At 41.8% G+C, this 23,135-nt stretch overlaps 1 protein-coding gene across 3 annotated transcripts in view; it reads right to left on the reverse strand.

Annotated features, from left to right (window-relative positions):
- Positions 1–23,135, reverse strand: part of LOC124554669 — a 139,792-nt gene that overhangs the window by 78,905 nt on the left and 37,752 nt on the right. The gene's annotated exons all lie outside the window — the stretch shown is intronic.

Consider the following 23,135-nt stretch of genomic DNA (forward strand, 5'->3'; position numbering starts at 1 on the left):
TTGTGCAAAACTCAGCTTATCCTTTCCTATATGATACACTGCGAACTATGGATGAATGGCAACAAGCAGATTCTATATTTCTAGATTTCCGGAACGCATTTGACACTGTGAGCAACTGCAGACTGTTAATGAGGGTAAGAGCATAAGGAATACGTTACCAGATATGTGAGTAGTTTGAAAACTTCGTAAGTAACAGGACCCAGTACCTTGTCCTTGATGGCCAGTGTTCATGAGAGACAAGGGTATCGTTAGGACTGCCACAAGGAACTGTGACAGAACCACTTTTATTTTCTGTATACATAAACGATCTGGTGGACAGGGTGAGCAGCAATCTGTGGTTGTTTGCTGATGGTACTGTGGTGTATGGGAAAGTGTCAAAGTTGAGTGACGGTAGGAGGATACAAAAGAAGACTTAGACAAAATTTCTAGTCGATGTGATGAATGGCAGCTAGCTCAAACTGTAGAAAAATGTTAATTTAAAGTGGATGAGTAGGGAAAAATAAACCTGCAATGTTTGGATACAGCATTAGTAGCGTTCTGCTTGACACAGTCATGCTGTTTAAGTATCTGGGCATAAAGTTGAAAAGTGATATGAAATGGAATGACCATGCGAGGATTGTGGTAGCAGAGGTGAAGGGTCGACTTCGGTTTATTGGAAGAATTTTAGGGAAGTGTGGTTCATCTGTAAAGAAGACCACATAGAGGACGCTAGTGTGACCTATTCTCGAGTACTGCTCAAGTGTTTGGGATCACCAGGTCAGATAAAATGAAGACACCGAAGCAATTCAGAGATGGGCAGCTAGATTTGTTACCAGTAGGTGCAAACAACTGGCAAGTGTTACAGAGATGCTTTGGGAACTCAAATAGAAATCCGTGGAGGAAGGGCGACGTTCTTTTCAAGGAATGGCATTGAGAAAATTTAGAGAACTGGCATTTAAGGCAGACCGCAGAACGATTCTACTGCCACGAACATACATTCTGTGTAAGTACAACAAACATAAGATACAAGAAATTAGGGCTCATACGGAAGCATATACACAATTGTTTTTCCCTTGTTCTATTTGTGAGTGGAACAGTGCAGGAAATGACTTGTAGTAATACAGGATATCCTCTGTCATGACCGTGTAGTGGCATGTGGAGTATTATGTAGACGTAGATACAGGTCAGGAATGTATGTAGGTCAGAGTACGTGAGGAATCACCAAGGGCTCATTAATGCAATGGAAACGCCACATGCATCTCACGCCTACGAACCTGATGAAGGGCAAAGACAGTTACGAGCAAAGAATGTGTTGTAGTCAGGAAATTCAGAACAGTAAAAGTGATAAGGCTAAAACGGTAATAAACATTAGTTGGACCATTAACAATACATACACTATGTGATCTGTATCTGGACACCTGGCTGAAAATGACTTATAAGTTCGTGGCACCCTCCATAGTTAATGCTGGCATTCAGTATGGTGTTGGTCCACCCCTTAGCCTTGATGACAGCTTCCAATCTCGCAGGCATACGCTCAATCAGGTGCTGGAAGGTTTCTTGGGGATTGACAGCCCATCCTTCAAGGAGTGCTGCACTGAGGAGAGGTATCGACGGCGGTCGGTGAGGCCTGGCACGAAGTCAGAATTCCAAAACATCCAAAGGTGTTCTATAGGATTCAGGTCAGGACTCTGTGCAGACCAGTCCATTACAGGGGTGTTATTGTCTTGTAACCACTCTACCACAGGCTGTGCATTATAAACAGGTACTCAACTGTGCTGAAAGATGCAATGCCATCCCCGAATTGCTCTTCAGTAGTGGGAAGCAAGAAGGTGCTTAAAACATCAATGTAGGCTTGCGCTGTTATAGTGCCACATGACACAACAAGTAGTGCAAGCAACCTCTATGAAAAACATGACCACACCATACAACCAACACCTCCGAATTTTACTCTTCGCATTACAAACGCTCGCAGAAGACATTCACTGGGTATTCGCCTTACCAACACCCTGCCATTGGATCGCCACATCGTGTACCGCGATTCGTCATTGCACACAATGTTTTTCGACTGTTCAATCCTCTAATGTTTACGCTCCTTACACCACACAAGGGGTCGTTTGGCATTTACTGGTGTGATGTGTGGCTTATGAGCATCTGCTCAGATCATGAATTCCAAATTTTCTCACCTCCCACCTTACTGTCACAGTACTTGCAGTGAATCCTGATGCAGTTTTGAATTCTTGGGTGATGGTCTGGATAGATGTCTGCCTATTAGACATTACAACCCTCTTCAACTGTCGGTGGTCTCTGTCAGTCAACAGACGAGGTCGGCCTGTACGCTTTTGTGCAGTACATATCCCTTCATGTTTCCATTTCACTATCACGTTGGAAACAGTGGACCTAGGGATGTTTAGGAGTGTGGAAATCTAACATATAGATATATGACACAAGTGACACCCAATCACCTGACCACGTTCGGTGTCCATGAGTTCCGCATAGTTCCCCAATCTGCTCTCTCACGATGTCTTAATAACTGCTGAGGTCGCTGATATGTAGTACCTGGCAGTAGGCGCCAGCACAATGCACCTATTATGAAAAATGTACGTTTTTGGGGGTGTCTGGATACTTTTGATCACATAGTGTAGGTATCTGCGTACAGAAGCAAGCAGATGTAGACGAAACTGGACATGTTTCCTTGTTAGTTCTTTCCTGTTTGTGTTTGACAAAAATTCTCGAAATTGCCTGGCTATAGTAAAAAGAATTTTGGTGTCAGAGATGGACATCCACCAGATAACCCTTGTTGTAGAGAGGATGCAACCAACTCTGCCGCACGATGAATCACAAATTCTAATTCTTTTTTCTACATACAGAACACAGGCACTGAAGCATACAAAATCCAATAAACGAAGAAAAATTATTTATAACATTTTTACAGTCTGCTTGTGGTCATTCGGTAGCTTTGCAGCCGAGAGTCACTCCTACTGACCCCTCCCCACCCCACCCCCATATCTACTCATATGTCATTAAACCACTATTCCAGAACCCACAACCAGCAGCAGGTTGCCTATCTAATGGCTTCCAGGAGCTACAAAAATTGAGTTTTAATACTTGGCTCAGATATTGATCAAATTTAAAATGCTGCCATAATCTACTAATTAAGATGTATAATCATAAATTAAAAATTTAACACAATAAGACAAGTATTACAGTTAGAAACTAAGTGAGTATGTGTGTGTGTGTGTGTGTGTGTGTGGTTTTTTTTCTGAGGCTCCGTAACTGATCGCGTGGACAACACACCTGGACTATATTCATCCACTCTTGGGGAATGAAAGCACTTTGAGACTTCCAAAAAACTTAACGTACAATTGAAACCTTTTGAAACTTTTCTCGCAACATCCTCCACAAAATGATGGAAGAAAAACAGTTTATCACTTACTACATTTCCACCGTTCACACTGTAAAATTTCAGCATGTGTTGTAATTTATTATTTCATTACTACCAACTGTTCCAAACACAGTGTTTGCAGACAGTGTCCAAATACATCACTGAATGTACATGTCTAATTTCATCATTGTATAACACATAGTTCAAGAGATATGACTCCATGTGCATTTTGATGGATGAGAAACTAGCTTTTGCTTAAAATGGAGTGCAAATTTCCAAGACCATATTCATCCAGTGTTTTATAATGAGACTACTTAGCAACTTCCAACTAACTTTAAGCATAATTTCAAACTTTTCCTCACTTGCATGTTAATAGGAAAAATTAACACATTAACTCATTCGTAAAAGTAATCAGATGTTTGAAGCTGTTCTGTGCCTTGGAGTTAGATTTTTTAAGGAATTGGGGGTTTTCTGGTTCTTGTTGTGATCCATGACAACACTTGGTTTTTGCACAAAGCCAATCTTGCTTCTTACTTCCTTTAAATGCATCATCACAGGATGTGCAGCTCTTCACATTCTCTCTCTTTGAAGTGAGACATCCAGCTGATGTGCAGAATGTGAAGTGCCTTCTGCCCAGTGCAATGTTTTAAAATATTTCACAAAGAAAACAATTAGTAATTATGTGGAAATCAAATTTTCATCTAGTCTTTAGTACATTATATTCCACTTTATTTTTGTCCATTAATAAAAATGAAGAAACAAATGATTTCACAGGTGTGCAAGGTATGTGGCAAAACTGCGCCGACCACCATTAGGGAATTACCCACAGAGACACAGGAGAGTTCACAAAAAATATCCACTTACCCCCTATAAGTAAAGTAAAGTAGTCACCAATCAAGTAAAGTAGTAGTCAGTGGTTTAGTAGGCATGGTCCCACTCAAGGTGCTATGTCCTTGCCTTCCTATTGCCTTTGAAATAACTGACCCAGTCAGTTATAAGGGGACCTACTAAGCACTGACACCCACCTACAAACATTCAATTAACCCTTTAACTACTCTGGATGTGTTAACGCGCGCCTTTCTACCTGTCCCTGTGGGCTCTGAACGTATTTACGCCCACCATCAGTCCTTCTAGCGGGTACTCTGAACGTGTTTACGGGCGCCGCCTTAAGCCGTCGGCACACGGACTGTGCATCCGAACGTTGAACGTGACGAGTTTCCGACGTCGTAGTGTGGAATAGCACGTTCCGGAGTCTACCCGAACGTGCAGAGCAATATCTGGCATGTCAGATATTCTGAGCGTGCGTCTGAGCGTTGACTAATGAGATAGCACAATGCCACCTACGTCACATGCACAAAGCAGTACAGAGTTGTGAGGCGCCATATTGGCATTCATTTCAAGCCTATATGTATATATGCCGTTTCTGAGCACCAGCAAATTGAGAATCACTGGAAAACCTGCCGTTAGTTGTGTGATTCGTTCCAATAAAATAACGAGAAACATCATATTCGTGGCAAAAGAATTATTGTAACTTGCGTATTATGAGAGTAGGCTATTTGAAGGCAGCGACACATTGAAGATCCACTCAAAACGCATTGTTCTTGGTACAATTTGTTATAATTAAATTTCAATTAGTAACATAATTATCTACAATTAACGTTTTTAGCAATAGTAATACAATATGAGTAAGTACAAAGAGCGTGTTGTTTGTTTAGCGTAATGAATAGCGTGTCTATTCAGCACTGATTTTTTGTTGGGGCAGTGGATCGCGTCTTAAAACTCCCAATTTTTTCTCCTAACATTCGCGTTTTTATTAGGTTCTGATACTTTATTATTAGTTTAATATAAGTATATGCTATAATATTTGATGTTATGTAAATAAAAGTTCACCTGTTTCTGAGAGGTGACTTTGTTCGATTGGCTTAATCTGCAGGACAGCTTGCGCTACTTGTATAAAGATATTTTGCTCCTTTTTCTTTTATGCTTCGTAATTCATATGTTGCAAAGATTCTGCTACTGGTTAGGAAGAGTGATCAACTAAGACTGACCTTGGGGTTTTACTAAAATGTGAGAATGATGAAATAATGTTTATCTTATGTGGAGAAGTATTCCAAATCTACCGCACTGTTTGTAATGGAACTTTTATAAACCTGTGTCCTTATTGATTGGGCATGGTACTTTCCTTTTCGTGGACGATGGAGGAAATGTGCGTTTTAATAGAGCTAATGTCGGAATTTTACGCGGACTCGTTGAGTAATCAGTGCGATTTACGAACTAGAAACATCCCTCAACTGCCGCTGGAGTGCGTTGCGATCGCGTATACCACGTTGGGGCCCACGTACCGTATGCACAAGTCGCATCGTTCCTGAGCGTTCAGCAGCACGTTGACCCGGGCACGTTCAACGTTAACGTTCGACAGCACGGCCTGTGTGCCGACAGCTTAAGTGGCACCTGTGTGCTCCTGACGTACTGAGATGGGCTGCCGCTTCTTCCGCCGTGGCCTCTGGCCGCGTTAACGCGCCCAGCCGTGTATTCGTGCCGAGCGCCTAGTAGCTCATCAGCGTTCTGCCGGCACGGTTGAAGTCTCGTGAGCGTTTGCTGCTGTGTTCTTGTGTTGCAGTTTTCGTCTGCGCATTTACTGACTGTGGACACCGTTACCGTTCTGAGAAGAAAATGGCACGCTGTCATGGTTGTACAGCCGAAGAAATCATAGAAATTCTCGCTAGAAGAGACAGTGAGAATGAAATTTTCGACAGTGATGGTAGTGATTATTCTTTGACTGAATCTCGAAGTAACAGTCCTGTGCTGTGTACTTCAGCAGGAAAAACGCATCTGTCAACAAGGGAGGGATATCATTCAGAATCTTATCAGTCTGAGAGTGATAGTGAAGTGTCATTGAAAAGACCTCGCCTTAGCGACACATTTGACTGAAAGAAAAGTGATTTTCGTCCATCTATGCATGCGTTCGATGCTTCAGCTTTTGGACACAACAGTGGTTTAGGGCCAGATCCAAGTGTTTTATCATATTTCCTAGTATTTTTAACGGAAGAATTGATGAAAATTGTAGCAGATGAAACCAACAACGAAAGAAAATACGCCAAAATAAGAGCATTCTCGTTTGTCCAGATGGAAAGAAACGGGTTTAGAGAAACTGTATTCCTTCGTCGCTGTTTGTATGCTAATGGCTCGTGCGAAAAAGCTGAAAATCAGTTACCATTGGTCCACAGACATACTCTTGAACACTCCTGTTTTCGGCGAAATTACGCCCAGGGACAGTTTTCTGTTAATTTTAACTCTGTCAGCAGTGAAGGAGACAGGTTATTTAAACTAAGGTATATTGTTGATAAAATTCGCGCAAAATTTCGCAGCACATTTTATCCATATCAAAAGCTCTACATTGACGAAAGCCTCTTGCTGTTCAAAAGGCGATTATCGTTCAAACAGTACATTCCCTCCAAAAGAAGTAGGTTTGGAATAAAAACATCTGTGCTATGCGACTGCCGGACGGGTTATATCCTGGATTTCAATGTTTCCACGGGCACAAATAATGCAATTGACTTCCACAATCTGGGGAAAAGTGGTGACATAGTAGCAACATTGATGAAACCATTTTTAGGAATGGGACATACGATCTACGTCGATAATTGGTATTGAAGCCCAGACCTGTTCCTTTGGCTTCATAACCATGGAACAAACGCATGTGGTACTGTTCGCAAAAACTGACGCAATATGCCAAAATTAGAAAACAAACTAAAACGAGCAGAAATGCATTTTATATCCACTGACACAATCCTTGCCATGAAATGGTGTGACAAAAGAGAAGTGTGGATGCTGACCACCTGTAACAGTGCAGAAATGGTGGAGATCAAAAAGACATACACAAAGATAGGTGAAGGATTAAGGAAACCACAATGTGTTGCAGATTACAACAAGAGTATGGGTGCTGTTGACCCCTGTGACATGTCGCTGAGTTCAGTTCAATCAATACAAAAAACTAAGTGGAACAAAAAGTTCTTTTTCCACGTACTGGATCTGTGTATTTTAAATGCCCATGCTATGCACAGAGTAGTAACAGGACGAAAAGTGCAACTAGCGGACCTTCATTTGTGTCTGGTAAGAGAGCTTGTTGAAACTTACACAAAAGAACGGAGGAAAGCTGGCAGAGGAAGGCGCTCTGAAGACGAGAATCCTCTAAGATTTACTGGGAAGCGTTTTCCAAAGGTCACTGAGATGGAAAACTCGAAGAAACTTACGCTAATGCGTCGATGCACAGTATGCTCGAAGCAGAAAGTGCGCCGAGAAACGAGATACAAATGTAGAGCATGCAACATACCACTACGTGTAGTGCCATGTTTTGAGGCCTATCACACTAACCAAAAATATTAACCGTGTATAATCACTCACAAGAGAAGAAGCGACATTAATAACTTTCTAAAAGTAAAGGACAACAAAAAGGAAATAAATATAAAAAATACAAAAATTGTATACAAAATAAAATAAAAACAACAAAATATATTTTTAACTTCTCCAGTGCCCGTCCAAAGCCTGGATCAAAAAGAAGGATGGAAAATATATTCAGAAGCTGTAAAAGGGACTCCAACACTTATTATTTCTGACTTTAAAAGCATTTTTCAGTAGTGTTACTGCGCTCTCAAAAACACAAACTGCATTTCTCAGGTGCCATTAAATCTATGACATACGTTAAGCATAAAATTAAAACAAGCATAGTGCTACATAGTTGATTTAAACAAACAACACGTTTGTTTGCACGGCCGTCTTCCGCAGCAGCTTTAACAATTAAGTATTGTTAGCTTTGCCGTCTTAATCTTACTGGAATTAATGAAGAAGAATTTCACACTAGACACGTTTCGCTTTTATTTACAAAGCATCTGCTGTGTTCACTGGTTTTCCTGCTTCATGTCAACCTCCGCTAATGAAGAGAGGGAAAGCATTGGTGCGCAAAGGATGTAAACATGAAGCAGGAAAAACAGTAAACACAGAAGATGCTAAAAATAAAAGTGAAACGCGTCTCGTGTGAAATTCCTTTTTATTAATTTAAGTAAGCTTAAGACGGCAAAGCTAACAATAATTAATTCTACATATAGTTTATTATAGTGATTCTTAGCAACATAAGCATCGCGTTTTAGTACCTGAATAGTGTACATTCGCGTAGTCGTTTGTCTTCTGTTTTTGTTTTGAACCGCCAGTGTCGGTTGGTCACAGTCAGTGTGCTCCCTGCCGCCGTTGGATAAGCAGCTGCAGCAGCAAGTCGTATACTCCTACCTCACTCATTTGTTACATAGTTTAATTCTTAATTTCTTTGCGTGTTTTTGGTACTTGCATTGTTTAATTCATAAATTTCGGGCGTATTATAGTATTTGAGAGTTGTAGCAACGCGTTTTAGTACCTGAATAGTGTAAAATCGCGTAGTCTCCTTCCGCCGCCGAGCAGTGTGTCAGCAGTGCACAAGTAGCAGCATTACTGCATTTACTAGGCAATCTTGTATTTTAATAACCGTTTAAATTTTGTCGATTTGTTTGCGCTCTCTGTAGATTAGTTCAGACGTTCTTTGCACAACAGTTTTTAGCATGGTTAGGGACTGCAACTGCTGTGTTCGGATGCAGGCTGAGTTGGCATCCCTTCGCTCCCAGCTTCAGGCAGTGTTGGCTTCGGTCACACAGCTTGAGGCTGTTGCCAATGGGCATCACTGTGGGGGTCCGGATGGGGGTTTGTTGGGGATGGCCAGCTCGTCCCACGCATCCCCCGATCAGACTACAACTGTGGTTGCCCGGGATACTGCCCGCATTGAGGCTGATCCCACACCTGTGGTAGAGTGGGAGGTCGTCTCAAGGTGTGGTAGGGAGCGACAGATATTCCGGAGGGCTGAACGGAAGGCCTCTCCAGTTTGTCTGACGAACCGGTTTCAGGCTCTGTCTCAGGCTGATACTGATCTTCGGCCGGACATGGCTGCTTGTCCTGTTCCCGAGGTTGCCCCTCAGTCTGCAAGATCCGGGCGGTCGCAGAGTGTGGGCTTACTGGTAGTTGGGAGCTCCAATGTCAGGCGTGTAATGGGGCCCGTTAGGAATATGGCAGCAAGAGAGGGGAAGAAAACCAATGTGCACTCCGTGTGCATACGGGGGGGAGTCATTCCAGATGTGGAAAGGGTCTTTCCGGATGCTATGAAGGGTACGGGGTGCACCCATCTGCAGGTGGTCACTCGTGTCGGCACCAATGATGTGTGTCGCTATGGATCGGAGGAAATCCTCTCTGGCTTCCGGCGGCTATCTGATTTGGTGAAGACTGCCAGCCTTGCTAGCGGGATGAAAGCAGAGCTCACCATCTGCAGCATCGTCGACAGGACTGACTGCAGACCTTTGGTACAGAGCCGAGTGGAGGGGCTGAATCAGAAGCTGAGATGGTTCTGCGACCGTGTGGGCTGCAGATTCCTCGACTTGCGCCATAGGGTGGTGGGGTTTCGGGTTCCGCTGGATAGGTCAGGAGTCCACTACACGCAGCAAGCGGCTACACGGGTAGCAGGGGTTGTGTGGCGTGGACTGGGCGTTTTTTTAGGTTAGATGGCCTTGGGCAAGTACAGAAAGGGCAACAGCCTCAACAGGTGTGGGGCAAAGTCAGGACATGCGGGGACCAAGCAGCAATCGGTATTGTAATTGTAAACTGTTGAAGCTGCGTTGCTAAAGTACTGGAACTTCAAGCACTGATAGAAAGCACCGAAGCTGAAATTGTTATAGGTACAGAAAGCTGGCTGAAGCCAGAGATAAATTCTGTCGAAATTTTTACAAAGGTAGAGACGGTGTTTAGAAAGGATAGATTGCATGCAACCGGTGGTGGAGTGCTCGTCGCTGTTAGTAGTAGTTTATCCTGTAGTGAAGTAGAAGTGGATAGTTCCTGTGAATTATTATGGGTGGAGGTTACACTCAACAACCGAGCTAGGTTAATAATTGGCTCCTTTCACCGACCTCCCGACTCCGCAGCATTAGTGGCAGAACAACTGAGAGAAAATTTGGAATACATTTCACATAAATTTTCTCAGCATGTTATAGTCTTAGGTGGAGATTTCAATTTACCAGATATAGACTGGGACACTCAGATGTTTAGGATGGGTGGCAGGGACAGAGCATCGAGTGACATTATACTGAGTGTACTATCTGAAAATTACCTCGAGCAATTAAACAGAGAACCGATTCGTGGAGATAACATCTTGGACCTACTGATAACAAACAGACCCGAACTTTTCGACTCTGTATGTGCAGAACAGGGAATCAGTGATCATGAGGACGTTGCAGCATCCCTGAATATGGAAGTTAATAGGAATATAAAAAAAAGGGAGGAAGGTTTAACTGACTACCTAACAGATCAAAACGAAAATTTCTGTTCCTACACTGACAATGTTGAGTGTTTATGGAAAAAGTTCAAGGCAATCGTCAAATGCGTTTTAGACAGGTACGTGCCAAGTAAAACTGTGAGGGACGGGAAAAACCCATCGTGGTACAACAACAAAGTTAGGAAACTACTTTGCAAGCAAAGAGAGCTTCAATCCAAGTTTAAACGCAGCCAAAACCTCTCAGACAAACAGAAGCTGAACGATGTCAAAGTTAGCGTAAGGAGGGTTATGCGTGAAGCGTTCAGTGAATTCGAAAGTAAAATTCTATGTACCGACTTGACAGAAAATCCTAGGAAGTTCTGGTCTTACGTTAAATCAGTAAGTGGCTTGAAACAGCATATCCAGACACTCCGGGATGATGATGGCATTGAAACAGAGGATGACACGAGTAAAGGTGAAATACTAAACACCTTTTTCCAAAGCTGTTTCACAGAGGAAGACCGCACTGCAGTTCCTTCTCTAAATCCTCGCACAAAAGAAAAAATGGCTGACATCGAAATAAGTGTCCAAGGAATAGAAAAGCAACTGGAGTCACTCAACAGAGGAAAGTCCACTGGACCTGACGAGGTAGTTCCAGTTTTCAAGAAGGGTCGTCGAGCAGATGCGCAAAACTATAGGCCTATATCTCTCACATCGATCTGTTGTAGAATTTCAGAACATGTTTTTTGCTCGCGTATTATGTCATTTCTGGAAACCCAGAATCTACTCTGTAGGAATCAACATGGATTCCAGAAACAGCAACCGTGTGAGACCCAACTCGCTTCATTTGTTCATGAGACCCAGAAAATATTAGATACAGGCTCCCAGGTAGATGCTATTTTTCTTGACTTCCGGAAGGCGTTTGATACAGTTCCGCACTGTCGCCTGATAAAGTAAGAGCCTACGGAATATCAGACCAGCTGTGTGGCTGGATTGAAGAGATTTTAGCAAACAGAACACAGCGTGTTGTTATCAATGGAGAGACGTCTACAGACGTTAAAGTAACTTCTGGCGTGCCACAGGGGAGTGTTATGGGACCATTGCTTTTCACAATATATATAAATGACCTAGTAGATAGTGTCAGAAGTTCCATGCGGCTTTTCGCGGATGATGCTGTAGTATACAGAGAAGTTGCAGCATTAGAAAATTGTAGCGAAATGCAGGAAGATCTGCAGCGGATAGGCACTTGGTGCAGGGAGTGGCAACTGACCCTTAACATAGACAAATGTAATGTATTGCGAATACATAGAAAGAAGGATCCTTTATTGTATGATTATATGATAGCGGAACAAACACTGGTAGCAGTTACTTCTGTAAAATATCTGGGAGTATGCGTGCCGAACGATTTGAAGTGGAATGATCATATAAAATTAATTGTTGGTAAGGCGGGTACCAGGTTGAGATTCATTGGGAGAGTGCTTAGAAAATGTAGTCCATCAACAAAGGAGGTGGCTTACAAAATGCTCGTTCGACCTATACTTGAGTATTGCTCATCAGTGAGGGATCCATACCAGATCGGGTTGACGGAGGAGATAGAAAAGATCCAAAGAAGAGCGGCGCGTTTCGTCACAGGGTTATTTGGTAACCGTGATAGCGTTACGGAGATGTTTAACAAACTCAAGTGGTAGACTCTGGAAGAGAGGCACTCTGCATCGCGGTGTAGCTTGCTCGCCAGGTTTCGAGAGGGTGCGTTTCTGGATGAGGTATCGAATATATTGCTTCCCCCTACTTATACCTCCCGAGGAGATCACGAATGTAAAATTAGAGAGATTAGAGCGCGCACGGAGGCTTTCAGACAGTCGTTCTTCCCGCGAACCATACGCGACTGGAACAGGAAAGGGAGGTAATGACAGTGGCACGTAAAGTGCCCTCTGCCACACACCGTTGGGTGGCTTGCGGAGTATAAATGTAGATGTAGATGAAGCAGTTTCAATGCACATCATGTGTGTCCAGTAATTCATCTGCAGATTCACAGTCACGGAAAAAGTATCGAATACTTCGTGTGTCAGTGATCACACTCTGAAGGCGAGACAGCCGCGGACGCCCTCGCTCGAGAAATATTCAGCACAGGGTGTGCTTGGCCAAGAGGCGAGCTCAGCCGCAGGCAACGGTCCGTGAGGAAAGCCATTAGCACAGGTACCAGGATTAGGCGGTCTCAACGGCGCGTTCCACCCTGCTACATGGATGCACGGCTGCAGCAGCCAAAGGGTTAAGGAAGGTAAATGGTAAACTTGCAACATTTGTGCAACAGGGATGTCCTATATTACACACAAACAAATTTTAGTTTCACCTATTTTGCACATGAATAACAAAGTTTTAGACTTCACAAGATGGGTACATTTCATTGATAAATCACAACAAATTTATGACATAGTGAGACTAATGTGTGTATCAAAGAAGCAGACTGCCTTGTCATGGTTCTGTTGTGGTCTTCAGTCCATCGACTGTGTACCTCGTTCATCTTGCGTAACTACTGCAACATACATCCATTCCAATTTGCTAAATGTAGTCAAATCTTGTAGTCCCTCTACAATATTAACATATCCACCTCCCCCCATCAAACTGGCAATTTCTTGACACCTCAGGATGTTCCTTATCAACCATTATCTTCTTTTAGTCAAATTGTACCTTAACCCTTCGGTGGGCGCGCCTGCGGCAGATAGCCGCAAGATTTAGTTTTCTGTTAGTATCACAGATAGTGTTATAGTTGCGTCCACGTCCAGATACGTATTTGTTGTTCTCAACGGATGTTACCACTTACTATATTTGCGCTATTCATGCTTTCAGCAGTTTGGTCGCTATTGTTGTTTGAAACGCGAGTGTTGCGTTTGCAGTGTTTTTGCCGCTACATGCCTTGTGATGTAAGTATTTTCTACACTTGTGTTTTTCTTTTGCCTCAAGGCAATCTTTCTTTTATATTAGTATATAATGAATATTCGAATCAAATCAAAGTTCCCATATGCCATTTTCATTAAGTTTTACACTCTTGGATATTGATTTGCTACAATATATTACTTTCACAAAAACATGTGTTTCATTAGGTCTCATAAAAGCGTGGAAATGGAGAAAATGAAGGCATTTGAAAGGCACCGTCTACTTATATGTCCTGAAGAATATGAGAAAGTACTGCGTGAATTGTCAGAAGACGAATTACAATAACTGTCAGATTCATGTGAATCTGAGTCAGAAGAGGAACTTATTGAAGAAGAAAACCACAGCAGTGACTCCGAAAATCAACAGAGGAAACACATGACCACCTGATTGGAGAGGGGAGATAACACACAGAGGATTACTGATTTTATGTAGGAAAAGATAAAGAAAATAAGTGAACCGCTACCTTCTTCTCCTCAAACCAGTGCCAAGAACATTCTAAAAGGTTTGCCAAGTCCAAAAGCAAGTGCTGAAATTACAGAAAAAGAAATTGATGCATTTTACCTATTTATTACTGATGGGATGATTATTTTTCCTTAGGTTAAAAATGTAAAAGTAATTGCGGTGCAAAAGCTGCAACGCACCCACTCATGGAAGTATGAAAGCCGTGCCACCGAAGGGTTAAATTTATTTTCTGCTCAACTCACTTCAGAGACTCCTATCTGATGCAGCCACCTAATCTTCAGCATTTTCCTGTAGCATCACATTTAAAAAGCTCGTCTTTTTGTGTGAACTTTATCAAACAAGTTTCACTTTTCTACCAAGTTGGACTTCAGACATATACCTTTAGGAAAGGCTTCCTAAGACTAATGTTATGAAATTTACCTTGTTCAGAAATGCTTTTCTTGTTAATGCCATTTACTCTTATTTGCCCATCAACAGCCTCTGTAGCTGATTGGCTATTGTTGCTGTCCTTGGTGCAGAAGGATCCCAGTTCTAATCCTGGTACCACCTCAGATTTTTTTCAGAGGCAGGAAGGTCTGGAACAGGGGCCACTCAGCCTCATGAGGCCATATGGAGAGTTGCTCGACTGAAGAAATATCAGGATTCATCTATTGGCAATAACCACCAATCACACATCCCATGACAATGTAAGCAGAAAATGGTCAGTTGGACACACCTAAGGCCTAATCCATAAGTGGTATTTACATTTACTTTGGCCATCAGTTATTTTGCTGCTCAAATAGCAAAACTGATGCACCACTTTAAGAATTTTAATTCCTCCTCTATTTCCCATATAACTGGATGTTTTAATATGACTACATTCCTGCACTCTTGTTTTACATTTGTTGATGTTCCCCTTAGCAACTCTTTCCAAGACACAGATCACATATCATTGGTATAGGCTACAACAGTGTCTCATCCCTCTGCAATTACTGCTTCCCTTGCAAATCCTTCAACTCATAACAGCTGCCTCATTGTTTTAAAACCTACAATCTTTTGCTCCCTGCATTTTATCTCTATTATCTGCAGAATTTCAATAAGTATTTTCTCATCAGCATTGTCAAAAGAATCATCTAATTCTACAAATGCTATAAATGTAAATTTGCCTTTCTTCAGCCTATCTTCTGAGATAAGTCACAACATCATTATTACCTTCTGTGTTGCTACATTCTTCCAGAACCCAAACTGGTCTTTCACATGGTCAGCTCCTACAAGTCTCTCCATTGGTTTGAATCTGGCCCATGGATGAAATTCGCAAATTACTCCTAACTGTTTGTTAACTGGGATTGCCTACTGCCTTTCTGTTTTTTTTTTTTAAATTCTTTTTTGTATTAACATTAGTAAATAATTCATGTCCACTGCGGATGTATTACAACACAGAAACTCTTGAAACTGAAGGTAATTTATAATGAATTACCCGCAAACAATTGCTGTTATAGGCGTTACTTTTTACATGATAACGATTAAGATGCCTGGAAACCTATCTTCTGATTTTACACTTATTTGTGTGTCATCAACTATTGTTTCTTTACTAATGACATAGCAAAATTTTGTAATTGTAAAATGTCGAAAGTATAGAGACAGTGTTCATGATGCATAAATCAATGTAAATCTCTGAAGATGGATGAACATAAAATGAATGTACTGTCAAAAACGTTTTGGATAGTACGTTGTACCAATGAGTCATTTCCTTTCCTGTTCCTCTCATGAATGGATCAAGGGGAAAACTATGGCCTATATGCCACTGTACAAGCCCTAAATTATCTTTTGTCTTTGCAGTCCCTACATGAAATTTGTTTGCAGCAGTAGAATCATTCCGCAGTCAGCTGCAAATGCCAGTTATCTAAATTTTCCGAATAGCATTTCATGAAACAATGCCATCTTCTCTCCAGACATTCCCATTTGAGTTCATGAAGCATCCCTGTAACACATCTGTGTTGATCGAACGTACTAGTAATAAACCTAGTGGTATGCCTCTGAACTGTTATGATGTCTTTTCTTAATCTGATCTGGTGGTATTACCAAGCACTCAGGCAGTACCGAAGAATGTGTTGCACCAATGTTCCATATGTGGTCTCCTTTACAAATGAGTTACACTTTCTTAAAATTCTCCCAATACACTGAAGCCAAACACTCACCTTTCCTACAACAACCTTTCACGCTAGTTCCATTTCATATCACTTTGCCACATTATGCTTAGATATTTAATCAACTGACAGTCTAGCAGCACACCACTAATGCTGTATTCTAACATCAAGGAATTGTTTTTCTGTTCATCTGCATTTTGAATTTTATACATTTAGAGCAAGCTAATATTTGCTGGAAATTCTGTCCAAGTCATTCTGTACATCCCTAGAGTCACTAAGCGATGATCCTTTCCCATACACTAAATCACTGCAAATAGCTGTTCACCCTACCCATCACATCATTTACATACATAGATACCACAAGCAGTTGTATCACACTTCCCTGGGGCACTATTGATGATACCTTCATCTCCTATGAACACTAATCATCCAGGACAACATACTGGGTTCCATTACTTACTAAGTTTTCAATCCACTCACATATATCAAGGAACATATTCTATATGCTCAGACCTTCATTAATAGTTTGCATCAAACTCTTTCTGGAAATCTCATACTATTGTATCTACCTGTTGCCATTCATCTATGGTCTGTAGGATATTGTAGCGTATCAACTGTGTTCGGACAAAAAATACATCAGCGTGAAGTGAGTTGCAACAGATCCTGCCACATGTGGGTGACAGTGTTATGCATTGCAAAACAAAATACAACCAACTGGCATTGTAAAGTGGAGCAAGCTGGGTGCAGTACAGCAGCAGCCGACGCTGCAATATGCTAGTGGAAGGATGGAAGCCTTTCCTCACTTGCCTCCATGGAAGTGTTTAGAGTATGTGCCTTAAGCCCTAAACGAACATAGTCAGGAGCGTATATCTACTTAGCCATTTGTGTACTAAATGATTCTCATCTCAGTATCACAGTCCACATCACGAGCCTGTAACACTCAGAGCGACATCCTGGAATGCACAACGGGGTCCGCTCTTCAACCAAAAGATAGGACAGCCTGCCCTGAGTCATGAGGAAGTTGCCCACTCACTGGAGGAAGATCATTGTTATAGTCAGCTGCGCTGCCATGCTGTCATCACGGTCGCAGCTGAAGACATCGCTGACAGCAGCATTCGAGTGAAGCCATGCTTGGTCCCACTCTTTGCACTGTCAGCAATGCTGGACATCTATTGTTTTGCGTGAGAGGCAACTGCAACTCCACCAAGCTGTTCCTGCTGTACTATAGCTGAGGCCCAGAATAAACAAATTAATTGAACAAAGCTACTGTTGTTCTGACGTCTCATTTCACTCTCCATGGGTAACAATGTAAAGGTCATTTCACAGTAACGTGAGAAAAAGGCACACCCAGTTTCAAATGAGTCAAGCTTTCTAAATTTGTGCCAATTTGCAGATGGAAGCTTTTCTACCTCATGGGCATTTACGATATTCGAACATAGAATATGTTTAATAATTCTGTTGCAACACAATGTTAAGAATATTAGCCTGTAATTTTCAGGGTCTGTTCTTTCACCATACAGGAGTCATCTGCACTTCTTTCAGTCACTTGGAACTTTGAACAGAACAAGAGATTTACATTAAATGCAAGCCAAGTAAGGGGCCAATGCCATATAGTTCTCTGTAAAGCCAAACTGGTATTCCATTTGGATCCGTAAAACTGAACTGGGATTCCATATGGGCCTGGGAAATTATTTGCTTTCAACTCCTTCAGTTGTTTCTTTACGTCAGAGATGCCTACAACTACGTGCTCCATATGGGAGTCTGTCCAAGGGTATCCACACAATCCTCCTGCATGAATGAATTTGTACATGAAAAATTTAAAACTTGTTTTCCTTTTGCTGCTTTCTGTTGCCACACCAGACTGGTAGGTGCCCAACTCGATAGAGGCTTTCCACCTGCTTAGTGATTTTACATATGGTCAGAATTTTCTCAAGTTCTCAGATAGATCTTTTGCTAAGGTATGACGGTGCAAGATTATGCATGCTTTGGGCATCAATCTTTTCACAGATATATGAATTTCTATTAACATTTCCACATGCTTTTTCGAATGGAGACTGCAATAATTTCTGCTTCCACAGTTTTGTTATAGAACCACAATGGGTCTTTTTCATTCACTTACTCAGGCACATACTAGAGTGGGATTTACAGTCAGTTTAAACTTTGCCTGTAATTCCACTACATTCACCATATTGGAACTAATGTCCATTCATTGTCTAAATAGCATGCTAACAACTGCATATCTGCTCTTTCCAGCAAACAACTCTCCTAGATTTATAAACATTAGTAACCAATGTCACTCTGACACCATTAACACTAATCCCTGTCTCTATATTGACGCTGCTGATAAAGTCAGGTCTGTTTGTACAAGGTATAAAATATTTCAATTGTGTGTGGGTTGTCTAACTAGCTGCTCAATAATTTTGAGAAAATGTGTACATACCACTTGCAATGAATCCAAGTGCCCAATCTATACTCTGGAGGTTTTATCTGTCCACACCACCGGCAATGAATCCAAGTGTGCCAGTCTATATTATAGAGGTTTAAGTCTCCTGCAGCTAACATCGACTGAACTGGGTACTTCTGTAGAACTGGATATGGACTTTCCTTGAATTATTCTATGACTTACAGTGAAATTGAGTAGCTGGTAAGAACTTCCACGGATTAACTTGAGTTCACCTAAGCCAGTTAGTTGTGTCCAGGTACACTATGTGATCAGAAGTGTCTAAACACCCCCAAAAACATACGTTTTTCATATTACGTGCATTGTGCTGCCACCTACTGCCGGTACTCCGTATCAACGATCTCAGTAGTCATTAGACACCATGAGAGAGCAGAATGGGGCACTCTGCAGAGCTCACGGACTTTCAAAGTGGTCAGGTGATTGGGTGTCACTTCTGTCATACTTCTTTACATGAGATTTCCACACTCTTAAACATCCCTAGGTCCACTGTTTCCAATGTGATAGTGAAGTGGAAACATGAAGGGGCACATACAGCACAAAAACGAACAGGCAAACCTTGTCTGTTGACTGACAGAGACCACTGACAGTTGAAGAGGGTCCTAATGTGTAATAGGCAGACATCTATCCAGACCATCATACAGGAATTCCAAACTGCATCAGGATCCACTGCAAGTACTATGACAGTTATGTGGGAGGTGAGAAAATTTTGATTTCCTGGTCGAGCGGTTGCTCATACGCCACACATCACACCAGTAAATGCCAAATGACGCCTCACTTGGTGTGAGGAGCATAAACATTGGATGATTGAACAGTGGAAAAACATTATGTGGAGTGACGAATCACGATACACAATGTGGCGATCTGATGGCAGGTTGTGGTTATGGCGAATGCCTGGTGACCGTCTTCTGCCAGCTTGTGTAGTGCCAACAGTGAAATTCAGAGGCAGTGGTGTTGTGGCATGGTCATATTTTTCATGGAGGGGGTTTGCAACCCTCGCTATTTTGCATGGCACTATCACAGCACAGGCCTACACTGATGTTTTAAGCACCTTCTTGCTTCCCACTACTGAAGAGCAATTCGGGGATAGTGATTGCATCTTTCAACATGATCGAGCACCTGTTCATAATGCATGGCCTGTGGCGGAGTGGTTACATGACAATAACATCCCTGTAATGGTCTGGCCTGCACAGAGTCCTGTCCTGAATCCTATAGAACACCTTTGGATGTTTTGGAATGCCAACTCCGTGCCAGGCTTCACCGACCACTGTCAATACCTCTCCTCAGTGCAGCACTCTGTGAAGAATGGGCTGCCATTCCCCACAAAACCTTCCAGCACCTGATTGAACATATGCCTATAAGAGAGGAAGCTGTCATCAAGGCTAAGGGTGGGCCAACACCATACTGAATTCCAGCATTACCGATGCAGGGTGCTACGAACTTGTAAGTCATTTTCAGCCAGGTGTTCAGATACTTTTGATCACATAGTGTAACTTCGCAGATGGTTACTCACATCCAGATAACTTCACAGTCGGACTCAATTTTGACCTCAGTAGACAATATTTTTTGTCAATTGCAATAAACAGTCCCCTTCCTATGGCATCTAATCTGTCTGATTGATATACGTTCCACGCACCATTAAATACTTTGGAGCTCTCTACTATGGTTTCATCCACATCTTGGTTCCAGGAAAATCTGTGTGTGACAATTTCCTGGACAATACTGAGTTCAGGAAATTTGTTACAAGTGATTTGGCAATTTACTGTTAAAATTTTGATAGGCAAAGTGTCTTTACTTTATATGTGATCTGGTTCCACTATCTGTGAATTGATTATCCATAGATGAATATCTTAACAGAGACTGTTATGCCAGCTTCAGTAAAAATATTGGTTAGATTTCAGTTTTGACAACACTTGGTCACAACAGTCAAGATTAGGTATTTTGTGTATGATAAATTTATTAATAGTGCATAACAATGTTTCATTCTGACAGCGTGTTATTTCTGTAAATATTAGCTGTTCCATTTTACTGCAGTGTATAATCCTATTTTGACTATCTCCTGACAAATGATCAGGGTAGTAAGTATTATATTCACATGTTTTATGTTATACTTCTGACATGTTCCACACCCACGAAAATCATCTCATTTTTTGGGTCTATGGAACAACAAGTGAATCTTGTCTAATCTAATTGGTAAGCATTCAGAGGACTTCAAACTATGGCCTAGCATAAGGAAAAAACCATGTGCACTCTACAAGTACTCTGCTAGCTTTGCTGGTTCCTTTGTGTAGTGCATCCCTGCTGTATGAAGGGGAGTCCTACAATTCTACAGTCCATAACACATGCCCAGATATCTACAGCCCAGATCGTCACAGAATCAATGGAGCCTATGTTTCAAACCCTTCACTTGCCTCCAAACCGAAGGACACCTATCAGTTTGGGTACGATAATGTAAATCATAATCTCTGCTTGCACCCCACAAACAAGGCTAGAGCCTTCACAACTTACATCAGCTGCCAGTATCGACTGAAGATGGCCTCAGAACTCTAGCAACAGGCATCACCAGTGCCGACATGATCCAGAACTTGCAGATGACTGCACCCTGTACCCTCGACAGATACATGTAGGGCTGCCTGCACATTTCAGATGAGGCCCCACTTACTTCCAGCTCTGGACACTATTTTCTAAGGGGCTCCATAACATGTCTAACATTGGAGCTCCTGATAACTAGCAATGCTCTCCCCATGTACCTGCTTGAACTCTGCAGAAGGAGTGGCCACTTGTCCACTCACAGGGTGAAGGGGCAAAACCAGATATTCAATCCCCATATTGACTCTGCACCTCTAGCAATGCTATGTGGTACAACTTTCCACTCACTTGGCGATGAGTGCAGATCTCCTGTATTGGGTACACTACAAGATGCCAGGTAGCACAGCCCGTGGGTAAACCAAGTGACATCTGACATGTCCCACGCGATGTGCCAGATTATCCACTGCCACTAAACTTTAGGTGGCAGCCAGCCTACGGTTGACCATGGGCCAAAGAAGTCTTCAGCTGTTCGCAAACTGCAGCCAGCTTCAATCTGTACACAGCATGCCCACATTCATTCATCCAACTATTACTAATTTAAGAATTAAACTATAAAAGCACATAGATAATACTAATTATGTAAGTTGCAGCTCTCCTGGTGGGGAGAAAACTGCTAAATAACTAGAAAAGACAAGACCAAAAATGAGGTCAACAGGAATGTAGCCACCATCAAATTCCAGACTGCTATGTAATAAAGAAATGCAGACTGCAGCATTACAGGAATATTATGAGAATGGACGAGGAAAGACCAGCCAGGAATAAATCAAGTGAAATCAGATGTGGAAGAGGGAACACCTTCAGAAACAGAAGATCAATTAAAACAAGTGGAGATGGTGACCACTTTTACACCACACCTGGGAAACTGGAGCTGGGAAATGATGCTGATGACCCCAAACAGATCTCAATAACTCAGAGACATTGTCATCTATCCCCAAATTTTTCTCACATCATCATATTTCATCTTTATTTACTTCCTTTTGTATTTCCATTATACTTTCTTTGAACCTGTTTCCTTACTGTAGTCTCCTATCTTCTTTTCACCTTTCAGCATTCCTTTCTTTGCTTAATACTGGATTGCCATTAAAGCTCTTTATATTTATACAATTGCTTCTCTTTCACCATACAATTTCTTTGATTTTTGTACGGGTAGCATCTATCTTTCCCATCATGCATGCTTTTGGAGCTTTTAGCATCTCATCATTCCTCCTTTGTCATTTTCCACACACTGTTGATTTTTTAAATCCCCTTTTGCCTGCATCATTTGCTGCATTTTTGTGTTATCTGTTTTTGTCAACTGAATCTAATCTATCATTAGGATTTCCACTGGGTCTGGTCTTATTGCGCATTTGATCATCAGCTGCCCTCACTGTTTCATCTGTCTAAGCTGTCTGATATTGTTTTCCTTTCCACATTTCAGTCACCCGTGGCCTGATCCTCCAAAGTCCTAACTAGTGGTTCTTTCAATATATCCATACATCATCTGCTCAATGTCCCACCTTTCTGTAGTTATTTAGTTTCAATTAGTAGTCCATTACCAATTAATTATGGTTAGAACCTTTACCTGTCCTGTCTGGCAGTTTAAAATCTAGTTTCGAAACCTCTATCTGAATGTCTTATGTATATACCCTCCTTTCAAAATTCTTGAGTTTCAACTACTTTGAAAGCATTCTGGGCTTCTTCCATCTTCAAAACGCATATAAGGGATGCTCACAGGCTTCTCCCTTTTGCAAGAAAAAGTACATGTGCAAATGGTGTCAGTCTGAGCTGAAACTTAAAATCATTTCTGATACTGATTGACAGTTTGTGGCACAACGGGCAAAGCTCTAACAAAGTATGAAGATGCTTCAGTATGTGATCGGACTCATGTTTTTCTCAGGGCAGGAT

The sequence above is a fragment of the Schistocerca americana genome, chromosome X (assembly GCF_021461395.2).
Source record: "Schistocerca americana isolate TAMUIC-IGC-003095 chromosome X, iqSchAmer2.1, whole genome shotgun sequence".
In the NCBI taxonomy this organism is placed as follows: domain Eukaryota; kingdom Metazoa; phylum Arthropoda; class Insecta; order Orthoptera; family Acrididae; genus Schistocerca; species Schistocerca americana.